General features: G+C 47.1%; 1 long non-coding RNA gene and 1 other non-coding gene across 2 annotated transcripts; one reads left to right on the top strand and one right to left on the bottom strand.

Annotated features, from left to right (window-relative positions):
- Positions 1 to 1,735: 1,735 nt before the first annotated feature.
- LOC116986524 lies at positions 1,736 to 1,927 on the bottom strand. The gene has a single exon (XR_004415504.1). It is a non-coding gene; the product is annotated as a U2 spliceosomal RNA (small nuclear RNA).
- Positions 1,928 to 2,596: 669 nt separating this feature from the next.
- On the top strand, positions 2,597 to 19,592 carry LOC116986522. The gene is made up of 3 exons (XR_004415502.1): positions 2,597 to 2,607; positions 11,308 to 11,313; positions 19,426 to 19,592. It is a non-coding gene; the product is annotated as an uncharacterized LOC116986522 (long non-coding RNA).
- Positions 19,593 to 22,396: the final 2,804 nt, after the last annotated feature.

Below are 22,396 nucleotides of genomic sequence, written 5' to 3' on the forward strand. Positions count from 1 at the left end.
TCAGTGGTTTGTTATAAAAGTTTGGAACGTAAACTCCCTAGACCACCCTGCAGTATCCAGGATGTGGTCCATAGGCTCGTCCATCCTCTTAGTTACTGACGTGGAAGCTGTTCTGGTGGAATAAGATTTTATACACGTTAGTATTTACTCCAGCAACTCCCAGTACCTGCTTGAGCCACTAGAGATAGTTTAGCTCGTCACCCGACCATGAGGTTTCCTGTGGCTGACCCATAAGGCTTTTTCCTCTCCCTCGGTATTCCTTATTGTGTCGATCTCTAAGTGGGTCATGACACATAAAACGTGGTTCAGGTGGGTATGCCCGGAATTTCATGACTGGACCTGATGTTCCTGGTCTGTTCTGTTTGGCCAACCCTTGAATGGGCATGTGACACTATCTGGTGTTATAACCATGTTGTCCCATCGCAGTAGATGGGAGAGCTGGCTCTTTGTGTTGATGTAAGGCCACCAGCATGTCCATCTTCAGGGTAGGCTGTTCCAGGGTGAGTGACCTGGCTGGTGATCATCCCCTAAGGTATGTCAGGATTTCACTGACATCCCAATTTGGGTGTACCTATTTCTGGGGAATGGATTGATATACCTCTCCTGTATCTGATCACCAGTGAGCGGTACCCAAGTTGAGTAGGCTAACAGAACATGTCCTTCATTGTGGTGAAGACCTGCCAGGAGCTCCAGTACAGTTTTTTGTTATAGTTGAATGTGTAATTCCTGTTTTGGAAACAGTGTACCATTTCTTGATGCTCCTCAGGTATGTTCCCTAGGATATGCAACGGAATGCTGTCATCAGGTTGATAGTGCTCCTGATCCAAGCACAGCAATGGTCTTCCCAATTCTGCAATTCTTTTAATGACCATGTCGAGGATCACTGGGAACCATGCTTGTGGACTTGGTCCACTGTAATTTGCGTAGTACCCGACTGATGAAGCCGTAGTACCTATTGAAGAGGTAGAAGGAAAGGAAAACATAGAGATTAGGTTCCCCCCACCCCTCAATACGCGGGAATGTCTGCATTGCCGCTGCCTTGAGATTGGTTTCATGTGACGTAAGTTAGTACGTGGTGATTTAATTGGATATAAGGAATCGATATCTGGTGTCCATATTGCTTAGTGATTTCAGCAAATATTTTTGGTTTAAATGTATGTTTACAGTATTTAGCTCACCTGATAGGTGAGTTACTGATGGTCAAACATGTTTGACGACATACGGTTTCCAATTGTTAATAAATTGTCCCCTAATATCGATGTTCTCCGCCCAAGTGGTTTGGTATATGCCACCACTGATGTTGTTATCTTATAAACGAACATGCAAATTTGGTGGATTACTGAGCAAATGCTTCACTAGAATTAAGTAAGTTAATATATAACATGTTTAAGTCAATTCATATTGGCATTAAGTATTACAAGCTCAGTAACACATCAGGACACATAAGATGTTACTCAAAACAGGTAGAAGTGTACAACCATAATCCTTCCTGCCGATAAATTCCATGATAACACTACAGATTAATCCATTTGCCCCCATATTACAGGTATGGAGATAGTTTGAACACTAGTATCTCAGCTCATAGGAAAGGTACAAAGTTCAGTAGCTGGTAATGCTGCTATATCCCAATTACTTTGCCACGTAGTTGATTGGTGGTTAATGCACCATGACTGATAGACTTAATGAATACCAGATAACAACGTTGTGGATGGTCAACGTAAATATCTGGATATATATTTTGTGCACCGTTCCCAGAGGCACTGCAATACTGGGTCGATGCGTGGAGTGGACGGAGCAAGCCCCTATTCCATCTCCCTGTTCCAAAATTCAATTTAATATATGGTCCCTAGATAAGGGACGTATCAGATTATTAAACTGATAAGAACAGATACTACACTTGATCTTAGCCAAAAGGCCGAGAAGCGATGCAGCTAAAGCTGTATCCAAGGATAGTTTGTCGTTAATATATAGACATGCCATGACGGAATGTTTCTAAGTGTCAGGGCTAGTTGATTCTGGATAACTTTGACTTAAATGCCGCAACGCTCATCATGGTTACTCCATCCAGGTAATTGCAGTATATCCGAAACTTATATGAGAAGGTACTGAATAGTGTGCATCTTCAAGGTCGATGTCTACCATAAAGTATCCTTGGATCCATGGTAGTAGTTACAAATCCCATGAATAGGTATACCTGGTGAAATACTCAAGTGGTTTATCAACGATGGTGCGACATTCACCATCGTGGGAGGGTAGACCACTTGGGGTGCTTGCTGAATTGGTGGCAAGATATTAATTCTATTCCCCTTGTATTTATTTTTTGGTATATAACTACCAAGAGTGATAGCTTCCTAACCAGGCGTGATTCATCCACCCCTTGTTAGTACAACCCTTAACCTTTATGTGATGGTAGGAACCATATCTATCTGTCTTCATTGTTGTTTTCTTCGGTTTCTGGTTCCTTGTTCTTGTAGGGACGATGTTTGTTGGGGGGTGGCACATTTTCCCCTGGGGCCTGCTCTGGGCCGTGGCCTAAAATGCTACAGGTTTGGCATGCAGGCCCCGAGCTTTCACCAGTACCATGAGGTAGACGCCCCTTGTGGACACGTAGAGGTACTGCTGTCTGGTTTAGTGTGGTGCTCATTCCAGACTCTGCCCTCTTGTGCCGAATAGTTTGAACACTTCGTCCAGTTTTTTAGGACTGGTTTGGTAAGTGCCAGGTAGCAGGATCTGTGCTTATGAGGTCGGCGTTCTCATAGTCCTGTTAATTTCATAGATTGAGGGCAGGTTTGTGAGTTCATTTCAGAAGTTATGAGGTATACCGTTGAACAGTAGGGTCAGGTGTTTTGCCATACTACCCTGCCCTTCTGGAATGAGCAGGTGGACATGATAGCCGACGTCAGGGTACCAAATGCATTTTTAAAATATTTAGGTTAAACGCGCTGCTCAATGTATCCCCCAATAATGGCGGGCACTTTGAGTAAATGCAATTTAGGGGAGGCGTGATAAAACCAACGCCTCATGGCTACCTGTCTTGGAGAGGTTTTTTGGAAAAGACAGGTAGTAAGCTGGCCATCAGTTGAGACTGAAAAGCCATCTCGCTAGTGGTGGAGCCACATAGCGGCCACACCCAGCAGCTCTTCCTGATCCTGTACCTCAAGCATACTCCCGATATTGTTCAGCCAGTGACCCCTCTTCATGACCAGCCCAGCCACTGGTCACCCCAAAGCTAACCACACTAAGGAGGAAGCGATGGGCAGTGCCTAGGCACTGTGGAGGGTATGCCTGAACCCTCCAGCGAGACTGCCCCTCACGTAGCGTGTCTCGCAGGAGCTCCTGCTCCAGGAGCCGCTCCAGCGGCTCAGGCGGCTGTCTCTCTCCCTGCGGGTGGAGAGACGTCCCCTCCGACAAGTCGGAAGCCACCGGCCGGATGCCTCTTCGGATGGCTAGACATCCAGCCCGCAGCTCAGGCACTAGCGGGACTGGCTTCGGCGCGGTGTGGGGATAGCGGTACGCCCGGTTAAATGTTCCTACCGCCTTCTTCTGGAGCTTTTGTGCCTTGTAGTAGCGAGAGCGCCCCTCAAGCAGCGCGTCTCGCAGGCACCTGCTCCGAGAGCCGCTCCAGCGGCTCAGGCGGCTCTCTCTCCCCCCGTGCGGGTGGAGAGACGTCCCGTCCCAAATCGGGAACACCTGCCGGATGCCTCTTCGGGTGGCTATACATCCAGCCCGCTAGCGGGCTGGGCTCGGCACGGTGTCGGGGATTAGAGGAACACCGGGTCGCTCCTACCGCCTGTTGCTGCCCCCCTTCCCCCCGACGGGAAACGGTCCTCCTCGAACGGGGGACAGTTTTGTTCCAGAGCCTTTTTCTCTGCCTGTAAAACACAAGCAGAAAAAGGGGCTCCCCTGTAAAAGAAACCCGACCTCAGGATACTCACCTGACGGTCCGTTTCATCTGTTGCGGGAGTGCCTAGCTCCCGCTGCCGCTGTTGCACTGCTGGCGTAATGCCGCGCCTGCGCACTGAGCGGGTTCTTCACGTAGTCACTCACGTGACTCCGAAGTAAAATCAGTTATTGCAAGTACATTGCAGACTCACAGTTCAGTTGATTCACAGCTTAGAATGGGAGTCGTGACCTCCCCCTAACAATCTTGCAGAGTGACTGAGTCATGTTCAGGCATCCGTGGTTTTATAGTCCCTCCCCCAGAAGGGGCGTTGCCTTCATCACGGTGATTGACAGGTGAGAGGATCTGAAGGTTTTTTAAACACTCATAACTCATTTATTTTTCATTGATGGAACCTGATCAGCGGAGGAGGACTGAGTAACATGACCAAAAATCATAGCAATTTATGGAAACGTTTTTTCAAAAATCAATATACAGTGCAGAGAGAAAGTAGAGAAGGTGAGACTTAATTTTTTTGATACAATAACCAGTGCATTCAATATGAACACCCTGAATTTAGTGAAATTTGAATCGGAAAATTTAGATCACTGTTCCAGATAATAGACACGTCTCCACCCCTCTCAGTGTTGCTTTAAAGTATTTCTCAACCAATCTATGCTCAAACAATGAGTACCCAGTACTGCTCTGAAGTGCTTAAACCACACACAGGCGGGGACTCAAACCCCCTAGGCATCTCCTTCCCACCTGCTAAATACTGGTCTTCAGCAAGTATCCGCTCCGTGCTGGTCTTTGATGCTGATTTTTAAAGTGTCTCTTTCCAATCACACTCTCAGCACCGATACATTAGTTCCTCCTCTTAGTGTTCCCGCTCAATCCTGTCTATGAGGATACCTCGAAATTTGTATCCCAGTCTGAGTGGTGCCTCAAACCCCAGCGTTTACTGAACCTCAAATATCGGGCCAACTCAATGATACCTGAATGCAACAGCATTCCCGGGTCTTCAATATCATCTCAACCTTTCCCCTCTCGAGCTCGGAAGAGACAATAGCCCCCCTACCAAGAAGGGCATTCATAGCCTTCGTAATTACTCCCCTGGACATCTGGGGCCCAGTTTGAACCGAGATACCAAAACTGTCCCAGTCCAAGTCAACATGAGGCTCATATTCAGATGGCCTCGCTTCCGCTGCTGATGTCACTGCTGCGTAGCTCCTCTCCTTCGGCCGAGCCCCCGCCATCGCCATCCAGACAGAGGCACAAACCAGCTCCCGGCCCCCAGCAGCTCAGCAAATTAATTCCCAGGGACAGTCACAGTCCAAAGCAATCCTCAAAAAACAAAGTCCTCCAGCTGAAGAAGGAAAAATTCCCAAGCTCATCCACATCAGAAAGCAGCTCACCCTGTCTTGACGAACACAAAAGCACCTTCTTCACATTAAGCCAGGCAGCCGCACTGTGCAAAATGACTTTAGGGCAGAGAAACAGTGCCAAAACACGGCAAAGGCACCGAAAAACTTCAAACCCTCGATATCCAGGCACTCTTGGCAGTCCGCCAATGACAGCCGCACCCTGCTCCCTTGACAATGTAGTGAAGTCTCATGGAATTTTCACACTAAATGGAGGAGTTTTTAAAGCAATGGAAAGTTTCAACAGTCCAACAATAAGTTAGACTATGAAGCCCCTCTGCCTCTGTTCCTTTCCCATCGACAGAATCCTTGAAAGGCTGCTTAAAACTTCTCAGCCACTGGAGCTGAGAAAAACATAGTCTCTCTTTCCCTCTCTCTCTCTCCCTCTCTCTCTCTCCCTCTCTCTCTCTCCCTCTCTCTCTCCTTCTTTCTCTCCCTCTCTCTCCCTCTCTCTCCCTCTCTCTCTCCCTCTCTCTCCCTCTCCCCCCCTCTCTCTCTCTCTCCCTCTCTCTCACTCGCCCTCTCTCCCTCCCTCTCTCCCCCTCTCTCCCCCCCCCTCTCCCCCCCTCTCTCCCCCCCTCTCCCCACCCTCTCTCCCCCCCTCTCTTCCCCCCCTCTCTTCCCCCCTCTTCAGTCAGTCAGCCATCCCCAGTGAAGCGTGGACGCAGGTGAGAGGTTGAAAACTCACTTGTTGTCTGCAATACAGGGTTGCACAGATTCCTCCGCACCCTGACACCTGGCCTGGGAGTAAATGAGCTGGAGAAAGCAAGCATCAGTATTTCAGCCACCATGGAATAACTAGAGAACAGGACGGTAGATGCGATTTTGCCCTTTCACTGAAGTCCAGACACTTTCCAAGATGGTTATTTAATATCGGATAACTCTGGACTATCTCCTAGTGGCCCAGGATAGAGTGCGTGCAACCCTTAACACATCCTGCTGTTTCTTCCCGAGCCAAGACAAACAAATTAGTTTGTCCTACAGTTCATCCAGGGCTAACCTGAAGAGGGGCATCAAGAAGGCCAAGCACTGCCATAAGCTCAGGATTGAGGAGCGCTTCAACAACAACTCCGACTCCCGACGCATGTGGCAAGGCATCCAGGCCATCACGGACTATAGACCCACCAACACCACCCCCACATCCAGCGACGCCTCCTTCCTTGAGGAGCTTAACCACTTCTATGGCCGCTTCGAGAGGGACAATCTAGAGACAGCCATCAAGGCTGTGCTCCCTGCTGATCACCAACCCCTCACACTCACCCCCTACGACATGTACGTGGCACTGAGTGGGACTAATGCACGTAAGGCTGCTGGCCCTGACGGCATCCCCGGGCGCGTCCTCAGGTCCTGTGCTGCGCAGCTGACAGACGTCTGGACTGACATCTTCAACCTGTCACTTGCCCAAGCAGTTGTCCCCACATGCCTTAAAACCACCTCCATCGTGCTGGTGCCAAAACACTCCACTGCGGCAAGCCTCAACGACTTCTGCCCAGTTGCACTTACTCCCATCATCACCAAGTGCTTTGAGAGGCTGCTCCTGGCACACCTCAAAGGCTGCCTACCCCCCACATTGGATCCCTATCAGTTTGCCTACCGCAAGAACAGAAGTACGGAGGATGCCATCTCAACGGCACTTCACTCCACCCTCTCCCACCTCGACAACAGAGACACTTACGTAAGAATGCTGTTCATCGATTACAGCTCAGCATTCAACACCATTATACCCTCTAAACTGTTCACCAAACTCGGTAACCTGGGCATCGACCCCTCCCTCTGCAACTGGATACTGGACTTTCTAACCAACAGACCCCAGTCTGTTAGGTTAGACAAGCATACCTCCTCAACCCTCACCCTGAACACCGGTGTTCCACAGGGCTGTGTGCTGAGGCCACTCCTCTACTCCCTCTTCACCTACGAATGTGCACCTGTACATGGTACTAACACCATCATCAGGTATGCAGATGATACAACGGTGATTGGCCTCATCAGCAACAATGATGAGTCAGCCTATAGGGAGGAGGTCCAGCTCCTAGCAGCATGGAGCGCTGACAACAACCTGGCCCTTAACTCCAAGAAGACCAAGGAGCTCATTGTAGACTTCAGGAAGTCTAGGGGTGGCACGCACACCCCCATCCACATCAACGGGACGGAGGTGGAACGTGTTTCCAGCTTCAGGTTCCTGGGGGGCAACATCTCCGATGACCTCTCTTGGACCCACAATACCTCAACTCTGGTGAAGAAGGCTCACCAGCGTCTCTTCTTCCTGAGGAGACTGAAGAAGGTCTATCTGTCTCCTCAGATTCTGGTGAACTTCCACCGCTGCACCATCGAGAGCATCCTTACCAACTGTATCACAGTATGGTATGGCAACTGCTCTGTCTCCGACCGGAAAGCACTGCAGAGGGTGGTGAAAATTGCCCAACGCATCACCGGTTCCTCGCTCCCCTCCATTGAGTCTGTCCAAACCAAGCGTTGTCTGCGAAGGGCGCTCAGCATCGCCAAGGACTCCTCTCACCCCAACCATGGACTGTTTACCATCCTACCATCCGGGAGGCGTTACAGGTCTCTCCGTTGCCGGACTAGCAGGTCCAGGAACAGCTTCTTCCCTGCGGCTGTCACACCCGTGTGGGCGGCGCGGTGCGGGGCTGAGACGCTCTCGTGTGGGCGGCCCGGTGTGGGGCGGAGACGGTGCTCATGTGGCTGAGGCGGCGTTATGGCGGCGGCGACCTGAATCCGGGGCTCGGCCGCGGGCCAGTGGACGACATCGTCGGGAGCTCGCAGGTCACAGGCTGGTGCCTGTTTTCCGGAGCTCCCATGGCAACAGCTGTGTCCGCTGGACTGGAGGGCGGCAGCTTCGACCGCCCCCGGGCCACGGAGCTTGAACCGCGGGACTGACTTACCATCGCCCGGTGGGGTATCGCCTCAGCGCAGAGGGAGAAGAGGAGGGAAGAGACAGCAACTCTAAGACTTTTGCCTCCATCACAGTGAGGAGGTGCTTGGTGAACTCACTGTGGTGGATGTTAAGTTGTGTTTATTGTGTGTTGTTATTATTAGATGTATGGCTGCAGGCAACAACATTTCGTTCAGACCAAAAGGTCTGAATGACAAATAAAGGATTCAATTCAATTCAATTCAATTCATAATGTATACAGACATAACATAGATTTAAAACATGCTGATGCTGATAAATGAACAAATAATTATAATAGTAACCACCACTGTGACTTTGGTAGCTTCAGCTGGTAATAGAATAGGTTTGTTAACAATGACCTATATGGCACTTGAAGACCCAATTGCACAGCTGAAACACAGCTGCAATATTGCTAATTACACTTGGTGAATAGAAGACTACTTGAAAACAAGGTTGTTACAGGCTTCTATTGATTACAATCTCTTGCCCCAGGGCAGAGTCACAGATAAATTAATAATTAAAGGTAAATCCGAATAATCAATAACTCTATTTGGTATCAACTTAACTTTAACTGGATGGATGAGGAACCTCAATTTCTCAATTATATTTGCGGCTGAAACAGTTGATTTTAGCAAAACACAGCGTTAGAATATCATCCAGATAAGCCATAACAAGTGTTTTTGAGCTCTGAGCAGTCCAAGCACCAGTTTGGTAATTTGGTAGATGACCTGGGAGCATTAACTGTTATCATTGCCCCATCCAGATAAATTTCAAATGTCTCCGGTGATCCCTGTGAATGGGACCTGAATAGTATGCATCTTTGAGATCGATGCATGCCATAAAGATCCTAAGGAAATCAGTTGTTAGACAGTAACGAAGTTCCATATACTGAAAAGTCTATGTTGCACATGCGAGTTAATTCAATTATGAACCGACATCTTCCATCTTTAACAATGAACAGGCCACGCCCGCCATAATTCCGTGCCTGCCTTGAACGACAACTCTGGCCAGATTCCCGAGCCTGTCTCGAATGGTAATCCTGGCCATAATACTGAGCCTGCCTCGAAAGCCAACTCTGGCCATAATACTGGGCCTGCCTTGAAAGACAACTCCGGCCATAATTCTGAGCCTGCCTCAAAAGACAACTCTGGCTTATTTCCGAGCTTGTCGCAGAAGGCAATCCTGGCCGTAATACTGAGCCTGCCTCTAAAGACAACTCTGGCCATATTTCCGAGCTTTCTCGGAAGGCAATCCTGGCTGTAATACTGAGCCTGCCTCGAAAGACAACTCTGGCCCCAATTCCAAGCCATGCTTGGTACCCTGTGCAATATAAACCTAATCACATGTTATCATTTTAGTATAAAACTGATTTGAATCACATGTTATCATTGTCATTTGTACAAAAACCAAGTGTAAATATTACCAACTTGTAAATGGTCCACTTACCCCATGTTTCAGGAGAACCAGACTCACCTACCTCCATGGTTTCCGGTGGTCTTATGGTAAGCCCAAAGGCCCCTGATGTGAGTTCTATTCCCGACCTTGATTGGAGAGTAGGATTGGTAGGGTGTGTGGATTCCTTCTTTCCAGAGACCGGCTTGGACCTTGGCCTGAAAGACCTCTGTCCAGCTTACAAGCTGCCAGCAGCTTCAGTGAACTGCTTACTGCTGATGAAGCGTGGGGTGTGTCGTTGCCGATACGATGAAGCTTTGTTTGTCGTCGGTACCTTGATCAGTCCGCCAGCTTTTGCTTCCTCATCCAGGTATACCTGTTGGATAAGTCTTACATGAAGAGAAGATTCGGCGGCTGGTTCATTTCCTGGATTTCATGCCCCCTCCAATGTCACCCCTGATAGCGCTGTTCACTGCCAGCACTTGTAGCGTGAGGGGAACTCTGGCCCCTTCTGGGTTTTCTTCCAATTCTTCCGGCAGTAACCCCTTCGCTTGCGAGTATTTCCTCGCACTCCCCTCCACGTAGAGGGAGATTCGTAGGCAGCCCTGAAACAGGTGCTGCCGCAGGCCCCTGGGGATACCTGCGCTGACATAGCCCCTCCTACGGAACTATATCAGGTTTTTTACTGAGTCAGTCTGAAACTGACCCTGAATGCTCCCCTCCTCAGAGAGGGAGACATTGTGCAGCCCTGTAACAGGTGCCACTGCCGCGGGCCCCCATGGAGACCCGCGCTGATAATTCCCTCCTTTGGAGTATATCATTGTGGAGCACCTCTCCATCAGGTGCTCGATGTGGGTTTAGACGTCCGCAGACGCTACCCATTGAAGGAGGGGAACCCTCCTGGCACGACTCGCCCGAGTCCCAAGGCCTGACTGACTTCCTCGAGGTTTTACCCCATTCCTGGGGCACCATAGCGGTCCAGGAGCCACTGACCGCACTGTCAGCGACTCGGGTGGCGAGACCGACTTACTCCTGGTTTTACCCCCTTTCTGGGGAACCATAGCGGTCTGGGAGTCGCTGACCCCATTGTCAGCGACTTAGGTAGCGAACCCGATGGCCGCCAGCTACCCGCGCTTCCGCGGCCCGGACCGGGATCTCCCCACAGTCCATAACCAGTTTCCCCGCGGCCCGTCCAACTTCACCTCAAATACAGCAGGCAAACTCTGTAAAGAGCTTCGTGCAACACAAAAAACAGAACTTTAAATTTACCTGCAGGTTTAAACTTACCGCTGGAAGGAGCAGCGTGCCTGCCAGTCAGTCGTTACGCAATGCGGTAGACGGAATGACGCGCATGCCGGCTGACGGCCTTCTTCACGTAGTCACTCACGTGACTCCGAAGCAAAATAGAGAGAGTACAGAGGAGATTTACTAGAATGTTGCCTGGGTTTCAGCAACTAAGTTACAGAGAAAGGTTGAACAAGTTAGGTCTATATTCTTTGAAGCGCAGAAGGTTCAGGGGCTACTTGATAGAGGTCTTTAAAATGAAGAGAGGGATAGACAGAGTTGACGTGGATAAGCTTTTTCCAGTGTGAGTAGGGAAGATTCAAACAAGAGGACATGATTTGAGAATTAAGGGACAGAAGTTTAGGGGTAACATGAGGGGGAACTTCTTTACTCAGAGAGTAGTAATTGTGTGGAATGAGCTTCCAGTGGAAGTGGTGGAGGCAGGTTCGATTTTATCATTTAAAAATAAATTGGATAGGTATATGGACGGGAAAGGAATGGAGGGTTATGGTCTGAGTGCAGTTAGATGGGACTAGGGAATAGAATAAGTGTTTGGCATGGACTAGAAGAGCTGAGATGGCCTGTTCCCGTGCTGTAATTGTTATATGTTTATATGGTTATATGGTTATATGGGTGGAGGGGGAAGCAAGGGATAGACGGGGAGGGGGATGTGAGGGGGAAGGGGCGAGGGGTAGGTGGGTCGTTCCCTCACGGTCCCAGGGCAACGCTCCCGTCCCTCCAGTCGCCTTGCTTCATGCACACAGCCCCGGCTCCACCCCTCTCTCTCCCCGGGGTGACACGGTGATCAACACAGGGAGGGCGGGCCACAGATACTAGCCAGTGCCTCCCCAGCCATTGATCTCGCCGCATGTCACTGATACATACATACACACATACACATAGATACATATACAAACGCACATAAACACATACATATATGTATATATATTCATAACAAGAGGATTTCAGTATAGGAGTAAAGAGGTTCTTCCGCAGTTGTATAGGGCTCTGGTGAGATCACATGTAGAGTATTGTGTACAGTTTTGGTCTCCTAATTTGAGGAAGGACATCCTTGTGATTGAGGCAGTGCAGCATAGGTTCACGAGATTGATCCCTGGGATGGCGGGACTGTCATATGAGGAAAGATTGAAAAGACTAGGCTTGTATTCACTGGAATTTGGAAGGATGAGGGGGATCTTATAGAGACATATAAAATTATAAAAGGACTGGACAAGCTAGATGCAGGAAAAATGTTCCCAATGTTGGGCGAGTCCAGAACCAGGGGCTACAGTCTTAGAATAAAGGGGAGGTCATTTAAGACTGAGGTGAGAAAAAACGTTTTCACCCAGAGAGTTGTGAATTTATGGAATTCCCTGCCACAGAGGGCAGTGGAGGCCAAGTCACTGGATGGATTTAAGAGAGAGTTAGATAGAGCTCTAGGGGCTTGTGGAGTCAGGATATGGGGAGAAGGCAGGCACGGGTTATTGATAGGGGACGATCAGCCATGATCGCAATGAATGGCGGTGCTGGCTCGAAGGGCCGAATGGCCTCCTCCTGCACCTATTTTCTATGTTTCTATGTTTCTATATACATACACACATACACATAGATACACATACATACATACATACATACACAAATACGTACACACACACACTTACATACGCACATACATACACACACATACATACATTAGGGTTAGGTTTAGGGTTAGGTGGCTGTGATCTCACTGGCTCTCCACTCCGCTCTTGGTCTTTTACTAGAATGTTGCCTGGGTTTCAACAACTAAGTTACAGAGATAGGTTGAATAAGTTAGGTCTTTATTCTCTGGAGCGCAGAAGGTTAATGGGGGACTTGATAGAGGTCTTTAAAATGATGAGAGGGATAGACAGAGTTGATGTGATCAAGCTTTTCCCTTTGAGAATAGGGAAGATTCAAACAAAAGGACATGACTTCAGAATTAAGGGACAGAGGTTTAGGGGTAACATGAGGGGGAACTTCTTTATTCAGAGAGTGGTAGCAGTGTGGAATGAGCTTCCAGTGGAAGTGGTGGCGGCAGGTTCGTTGGTATCATTTAAAAATAAATTGGATAGGCATATGGATGAGAAGGGAATGGAGGGTTATGGTATGAGTGCAGGCAGGTGGGACTAAGGGAAAAAAGTTGTTCGGCACGGACTTGTAGGGCCGAGATGGCCTGTTTCCGTGCTGTAATTGTTATATGGTCCAGTTGGACAACAAAAACTCATATGTCAAGCTGTTATTCATTGATTCCTGCTCGGCATTTAATACAATCATCCCCTCCAAGCTGGTTACCAAACTCCAAGATCTGGATCTCTGCGCATCCCTCTGCAATTGGATCCTCGACTTCCTCATTCACAGACCACAGTCAGTCCGTATTGGTGGAAATGTGTCAGCCTCAATAACAATCAGCACAGGAGCACCTCAAGGCTGCGTGCTCAGTCCCCTGCTGTACTCACTCTCTACTCATGACTGCGTGGCCGGTCATAGTGTGAACTCCATCATCAAGTTCGCTGACAACACCACTGTTGTGGGACGTATCACTGATGGGGACGAGTCAGAGTATAGAAGAGAGATCGACCGACTGTCCATATGGTGCCAGCACAATAACCTGGCCCTCAACACCAGCAAAACCAAGGAACTGATTGTGGACTTTGGAAGGTGTAGGATGGGGACCCACAGTCTCGTTTATATCATTTATCGTTTATATGGTTGAAAGGGTCAAGAGCTTCAAATTCCTGGGCATGCATATCTCTGAAGATCTCTACTGGTCCGAGAACACTGATGCAATTATAAAGAAAGCACATCAGCGCCTCTACTGCCTGAGAAGTTTATGGAGAGTCGATATGACAAGGAGGACTCTCTCTAACTTCTACAGTTGCACGGTAGAGAGCATGCTGACCGGATGCATCGTGGCTTGGTTCGGCAACTTGAGCGCCCTGGAACGGAAAAAACTACAAAAAGTAATAAACACTGCCCAGTCCATCATCGGCTCTGACCTCCCTTCCATTGAGAGGATCTATCGCAGTCGCTGCCTCAAAAAGGCTGCCAGCATCATCAAGGATCCACACCATCCTGGACACTCACTCATCTCCCCACTGCCTTCAGGTAGAAGGCAAAGGAGCCTGAAATCTGCAAAATCCAGACTCAGGAATAGTTCCTTCCCCACAGACATCAGACCGTTAAACTCAATTCAATCAAAACTCTGAACATTAATAGCCCATTGCACTTTATCTGATCATTTATGTGTGTATATATATAATCAATAGTATATGGTCGCTCTGATCTTTTCTGTATTTATTTATAACCATATAACCATATAACAATTGCAGCACGGAAACAGGCCATCTCGGCCCTACAAGTCCGTGCCGAACACTTATTTTCCCCTAGTCCCATCTACCTGCACTCAGACCATAACCTTCCATTCCTTTCCCATCCTTATACGTATCCAATTCATTTTTAAATGATAAAATCGTACCTGCCTCCACCACTTCCACTGGAAGCTCATTCCACACAGCTACCACTCTCTGAGTAAAGAAGTTCCCCCTCATGTTACCCCTAAACTGTCCCTTAATTCTGAAGTCATGTCCTCTTGTTTGAATCTTCCCTATTCTCAATGGGAAAAGCTTATCCACGTCAACTCTGTCTATCCCTCTCATCATTTTAAAGACCTCTATCGTCCCCCCTTAACCTTCTGTGCTCCAAAGAATAAAGACCTAACTTATTCAACCTTTCCATGTAACTTAGTTGCTGAAACCCAGGCAACATTCCAGTAAATCTCCTCTGTACTCTCTCTATTTTGTTGACATCCTTCCTATAATTGGGCGTAAAAAATTGCACACCATACTCCAGAATTGGTCTCACTAATGCCTTATACAATTTTAACATTACATCCCAACTTCTATACTCAATGCTCTGATTTACAAAGGCTAGCACACCAAACGCTTTCTTTACCATCCTATCTACATGAGATTCCACCTTCAGGGAACTATGCACAGCTATTGCTAGATCCCTCTGTTCAACTGCCCTCCTCAATTCGCTGCCATTTACCATGTACGTCCTATTTTGATTTGTCCTGCCAAGATGTAGCACCTCACACTTATCAGCATTAAACTCCATCTGCCATCTTTCAGCCCATTCTTCCAAATGGCCTAAATCTCTCTGTAGACTTTGGAAATCTACTTCATTATCCACAACACCACCTATCTTAGTATCATCTGCATACTTAATAATCCAATTTACCACACCATCATCCAGATCATCGATGTACATGACAAACAACAGTGGACCCAACACAGATCGCTGAGGCACCCCACTAGTCACTGGCATCCAACCTGACAAACAACCATCCACCATTACTCTCTGGCATCTCCCATGCAGCCACTGTTGAATCCATCTTGCTACTCCTGTATTAATACCCATCAATTGAACCTTCTTAACCAACCTTCCATGAGGAACCTTGTCAAAGGCCTTACTAAAGTCCATATAGACAACATCCACTGCTTTACCCTCATCAATTTCCCTAGTAACCTCTTCAAAAAATTCATGAAGATTAGTCAAACATGACCTTCCAGGCACAAATCCATGTTGACTGTTCCTAATCAGACCGTGTTTATCCAGATGCGTATATATATTATCTCTAAGTATCCTTTCCATTAATTTGCCTACCATTGAAGTCAAACTAACAGGTCTATAATTGCTAGGTTTACTCTTAGAACCCCTTTTTAAACAATGGAACAACATGCGCAGTACGCCAATCCTCCAGCACTATTCCCGTTTCTATTGACATTTGAAATATTTCTGTCATAGCCCCTGCTATTTCTACACTAACTTCCCTCGATGTCCTAGGGAATATCTTGTCCGGACCTGGAGACTTATCCACTTTTATATTTTTCAAAAGTGTCAGTACTTCTTTTTCTTTGAATCTTATTGTTTCCATAGCTACTCTACTTGTTTCCCTTACCTCACATAATTCAATATCCTTCTCCTTGGTGAATACCGAAGAAAATAAATTGTTCAATATCTCCCCCATCTCTTTTGGCTCTGCAGATAGCTGTCCACTCTGTCTCTCTAATGGACCAATTTTATCCCTCGTTATCCTTTTGCTAACAATATAGCTGTAGAAACCCTTTGGATTTACTTTCACCTTACTTGCCAAAGCAACCTCATATCTTCTTTTAGCTTTTCTAATTTATAGCTACTCTACTTGTTTCCCTTACCTCACATAATTCAATATCCTTCTCCTTGGTGAATACTGAAGAAAATAAATTGTTCAATATCTCCCCCATCTCTTTTGGCTCTGCAGATAGCTGTCCACTCTGTCTCTCTAATGGACCAATTTTATCCCTCGTTATCCTTTTGCTAACAATATAGCTGTAGAAACCCTTTGGATTTACTTTCACCTTATATCTTCTTTTAGCTTTTCTAATTTCTTTCTTAAGATTCTTTGAATCTTATTGTTTCCATAGCTACTCTACTTGTTTCCCTTACCTCACATAATTCAATATCCTTCTCCTTGGTGAATACCGAAGAAAATAAATTGTTCAATATCTCCCCCATCTCTTTTGGCTCTGCAGATAGCTGTCCACTCTGTCTCTCTAATGGACCAATTTTATCCCTCGTTATCCTTTTGCTAACAATATAGCTGTAGAAACCCTTTGGATTTACTTTCACCTTACTTGCCAAAGCAACCTCATATCTTCTTTTAGCTTTTCTAATTTCTTTCTTAAGATTCTTTGAATCTTATTGTTTCCATAGCTACTCTACTTGTTTCCCTTACCTCACATAATTCAATATCCTTCTCCTTGGTGAATACCGAAGAAAATAAATTGTTCAATATCAATACTCCTCAAGCACCTCATTTACTCCATGCTGCCTATCTATATTACTAAAAGTCTGTTCTTGACCGGTTTTGGCGATCTTTGCTGCGATTTCCAAGAGAACGCCGCCACCTACTGCCGCCATTCTTGGCCACCTCGCTCCGAGCCCCCCTCCGCCACATGTGTGCCGAGGAATTTTCCAGTCGATGAAAAATGACAGAGATATTAATGATTTTACAAAATTCCCCATTCTCTCTGTTGCCCCTGCTGGCGGCAGGGGGGATGGACTATAAAACCAGGAAGTGGTGTTCCTCAATTAGTCTGCAAGCTGGAGGAAGGCAGAGGGTCACGTTTCTCTGAGCTCTGAATGACACTGAACAAATGTCTACAGCACTGTGAGTACCCTTAATTTGGTTTGAAAATGAAAATATGGTTAGAGGTAAAAAAAAGCACTGCCTGCAAATGGTTGTTTGGATTTCTCTCCTCCCCCTCTCTCCTCCCCCCTCTCTCCTCCCCCTCTCTCCTCCCCCCTCCCCCTCCCCCCTCTCTCCTCCCCCCTCCCCCCTCCCCACTCTCTCTCTCTCTCACGTCCTCCCCTCCCCCACCCTCCCTCCCTCCCCTAAACCCCCTCCCCTCCACACCCCCTACCCTCTTCCCTCCACCCTCCTCCCTCCCTCCCCCTCCCTGCTCCCCACCTCTCCCACTCACCTCCCTCTCAGCACCCCCTCTCTCTCCCCCTCACTCTCACCCTCTCTCTCTCCTCCCCTCCTCCCCCACCTTTCCCCCCTCACCCACCCTCCCTCTTCTCCTCCTCTCCACCCCCATATCCCTCTTGCCCCTCTCTCTGTGTCTCTGTCTCTGCCCCTTCTCTCTCTGCCCTCACTCTCTACCCCCCCCCCCCCCTCTCTAGGTGTGACTGCAAGTTGGGGGGCTATGCGTTAGTAGATAGGGTGGTTATGGGGTAAAGGGAGCAAATTAATAATATTAATATAATATCAAGGGCGGTAATTAGCGTGAATGCGGGGGGGGGGGTAGTTAGTGTGTGACGCTGCATGTCACCAACCCCCCCCCCCCCCACAACCGCACGTTGGGGGTACAGACCCAACGGGTCTGCACTTGGTCTAGTAATTATTGTAGATCTCTCTCTTTTTCCGAACCAAGTGTCCAATTTCCCTTGAAAACCATGGCTCTTTCCAATTTTTATTATTTCCTTTCAACCGAACAGGGACATAAAGATTCTGTACTCTTAAAATTTCCCCTCTAAATGTCATCCATTTCTCTTCTACATCCTTCCCATAAAACAAAATGTCCCAATTCACTCCTTTTAAATCCTTTCGCATCTCATCAAAGTTAGCCTTTCTCCAATCAAAAATCTCAACCCTAGGTCCAGTTCTGACCCTCCCCATAATTATATTGAAACTAATGGCATTGAGATCACTGGACCCGAAGTGTTCCCCAACGCATACCTCCGCCACCTGACCCGTCTCATTTCCTAACAGGAGGTCCAGCACTGCCGCTTCTCTAGTAGGTACCTCTATGTATTGCTGCAAAAAACTATCCTGCACACATTTTACAAACTCCAAACTATCCAGCCCATTTACAGAATGTGTTACCTAGTCTATGTGTGGAAAATTGAAATCTCCCACAATCACTACCTTGTGCTTACTACTAATATCTGCTATCTCCTTACATATTTGCTCTTCCAATTCTCACTCCCCATTTGGCGGTCTATAATACACCCCTATAAGTGTTGCTACACCTTTCCCACTTCTCAATTCCACCCAAATAGCCTCCCTAGACGAGCCCTCTAATCTATACTGCCAAAGCACTGCTGTAATACCTTCCCTGACAAGCAATGCAACACCTCCACCTCTTGCCCATCCAATTCTATCACACCTGAAGCAACAAAATCCTGGAATATTTAGTTTCCAATCACAGCCCTCCTGCAACTGTCTGAAGAAGGGTTTCGGCCCGAAACGTCGCCTATTTCCTTCGCTCCATAGATGCTGCTGCACCCGCTGAGTTTCCCCAGCAATTTTGTGTACCTCCTGCAACCATGTTTCACTGATCGCCACAACATCATACTTCCAGGTGTCAATCCAGGCTCTAAGTTCATCCACCTTTCTTACAATGCTCCTAGCATTAAAATATACACATTTAAGAAACCCACCGCCTCTTATTCTCTGTTTATTATCTTTTTCTTCTTTCTCCCCTAGATTTTGGGTCCGAGTGCTATCATTCTCTGCCTCCTGCCTCACACACTGTCTACTAGCTTTCTCTATTTGAGTCCCTCCCCCCAACCGTTCTAGTTTAAAGTCTCCCAGTAGCCTTTGCAAATCTCCCCGCAAGGATATTGGTCCCCCCTCGGGTTCAAGTGCAACCCGTCCTTTCTGTACAGGTCACACCTTCCCCAAAAGAAGTCCAAATGATCCAGAAACTTGAATCCCTACCCACTGCAGCAGTCCTTCAGCCACGCCTTTATCCTCCACCTCGCTCCATTCCTACTCTCACTGTCGCGTGGCACAGGCAGTAATCCTGAGATTGTTACTTTTTTGGTCCTTTTCCTTAACTCTCCTCCCAACTCCCTAAATTCTTCTTTCAGGACCTCTTCTCTTTTTTTACCTAAGTCATTGGTACCTATATGTACCACAACCTCAGGCTCCTCTCCCTCTGATTTCAGGATATCTTGGGCGCGTTGAGACACATCCGAGACCCTGGCACCAGGGAGGCAAACTACCATCCGCGTCTCCTGACTGTGTCCACAGAATCGTATATCCGACCCCCTAACTATAGAGTCTCCAATTACTTTTGCCCTCCTCTTCTTTTCCCTACCTTTCTGAGCAACAGGGCCGGTCTCTGTACCGGAGGCCCGGCCGCTGTCGCTACCCCCAGGCAGGCTGTCCCCCCCAACCGTACTCAAACAGGAGTACTTATTTTCAAGGTGTACAGACACTGGGGTACTGAATAGTCCCTGCCTCTGCCCCTTGCCCTTCCTAACTGTGACCCACATGTCTCTCTCCCGTGGTTTTGGAGTGACCACCTCCCTATAACTCCTCTCTATGACCTCCTCACTCTCCCTGACCAGATAGAGGTCATCGAGCTGCTGCTCCAGGATCCTAATACGGTCCCTTAGGAGCCCCATCTCGATGCACCTGGCGCAGATGTGGACGTCTGGAGGGCTATCCGACTCCATGACCTCCCATATCTGACATCCAAAACAGTAAACTGCCCTGGGCCTCATGCCTCATGCTCCTGCCTTACCCTGGATACAATACAAGTACAATACAATACAAACTGCTGGAAGAAATCAGCAGGGATCTGGCTCACAATCAGCTGCTCCCTCGTGTCCTTTAAATTGTACCTTATTTATGCCTACTATATTCTGTTGTGCTGAAGCTAAGCAAGATTTCATTGTCTTATCTGGGACACATGACAATAAACTCTCTTGAATCTTGAATCTTGACATGCATACATACATACATCCATACATACATACATACATTCATACATAAGCACATACATACATACATACATACATATACACACACACACACACACACACACACACACACATACATACACGCCCACAGTTCTCTGGAAGTTATTTTGCCGGAACTGAACTGAGTAGCACCCTACGGTTATTCAGCACAGGCTATTCTGGATATGTGGTGGAGGCTGAGAATTCCACAGACTCACCACTCTCTGTGAGAAAACGTCTCCATTGTAAATGGCTTACTCCTTATTCTTAAACTGTGGCCCCTGGTTCTGGACTCCCCCAACATCGGGAACATGCTTCCTGCCTCTAGTGTGTCCAAGCCCTTAACAGTCTTATATGTTTCAATGAGATCCCCTCTCATCCTTCTAAACTCCAGAGTGTACAAGCCCAGCCGCTCCATTCTCTCATCATATGACAGTCCCGCTATCCTGGGAATTAACCTTGTAAACCTACGCTGCACTCCCTCAATAGCAAGAATGTCCTTCCTCAAATTAGGGGACCAAAACTGCACACAATACTCCAGGTGTGGTCTCATTAGGGCTCTGTACAACTGCAGAAGGACCTCTTTGCTCCTATATTCGATTCCTCTTGTTATAAAGGCCAACATGCCATTCGCTTTCTTCACTGCCTGCTGTACCTGCATCTTTACTTTCATACACTGATGTGCAAGGACCCCCAGATCCTGTTGTATTTCCTCTTTCCCCAACTTGACGCCATTAGATAGTAATCTGCCTTCCTGTTTTTGCTACCAAAGTGGATAACCTCACATTTATCCGCATTAAACTTAATCTGCCATGCATCTGCCCTCTGCCCCAACCTGTCCAAGTCACCCTGCATTCTCATAGCATCCTCCTCACAGTTCACACTGCCACCCAGCTTTGTGTCATCTGCAAGTTTGCTAATGTTACTTTGAATGGTTGCATGATTGTTAATATTTTAGTGAACCATATTATGTATGCGGATGATCTTGTGGTCTTTAGTCCATCTAGCGCTGGTCTACAGCAGCTCCTTACTAAATGTTCTGTGTATGGTGTGGAACATGATATTAAATATAATGTTTCTAAGAGTTGTAGTGGCAGATTATCATATCTTTCAGGTAATTAGCACCCTAGCCGCTATTTGGATGAGCATGGTTGAAGGGGGTGTCTTTTAAACGCACGCAAGCTCACTCACAGAGACCTTCAGAGCTTCTTCTCAGATTTCAAAACAGTCTTTTGATGAATAAATGCTTTATTGTTGCTAGAAAACAGTAAGATACATCCAGTGTTTCTTCCGACTCGTTAAATGATAAAAACTAACCTGCCTCCACCACCTTCACTGGAAGCTCATTCCACACAGCCACCACTCTCTGAGTAAAGAAGTTCCCCCTCATGTTACCCCTAAACTTCTGTCCCTTAATTCTCAAGTCATGTCCCCTTGTTTGAATCTTCCCTACTCTCAGTGGGAAAAGCTTATCCACGTCAACTCTGTCTATCCCTCTCATCATTTTAAAGACCTCTATCAAGTCCCCCCTTAACCTTCTGCGCTCCAAAGAATAAAGCCCTAACTTGTTCAACCTTTCTCTGTAACTTAGTTGCTGAAACCCAGGCAACATTCTAGTAAATCTCCTCTGTACTCTCTCTATTTTGTTGACATCCTTCCTATAATTAGGTGACCAAAATTGTACCCCATACTCCAGAATTGGCCTCACCAATGCCTTGTACAATTTTAACATTACATCCCAACTTCTATACTCAATGCTCTGATTTATAAAGGCCACCACACCAAAAGCTTTCTTTACCACCCTATCTACATGAGATTCCACTTTCAGGGAACTGTGCACAGTTATTCCCAGATCCCTCTGTTCACCTGCATTCTTCAATTCCCTACCATTTACCATGTAAATAACGGGAAGTCTAAAATTTAAAGGCACATGCCATCCTCAATGACATGCAAAACAGGCCAAATGGCCACTACAAGAGTGATGTTATGATCTGTAGAACCAGAGGAGAAATGTCTAAAATTTCCTGATTTTAAATTGTCTGACAATAATCTTAGTGTCTGTAATAAGGTATAATATCTAGGGCATTTTATTACAGAACAAATGACAGATGATGAAGATATTTATAAGCAACGACGCAAGCTTTATGTACAGGTGAATATTCTCTTGCATACGTTTGGGCAGCTTGTATTTCT

The sequence above is a fragment of the Amblyraja radiata genome, chromosome 23 (assembly GCF_010909765.2).
Source record: "Amblyraja radiata isolate CabotCenter1 chromosome 23, sAmbRad1.1.pri, whole genome shotgun sequence".
Classification (NCBI taxonomy): Eukaryota; Metazoa; Chordata; class Chondrichthyes; order Rajiformes; family Rajidae; genus Amblyraja; species Amblyraja radiata.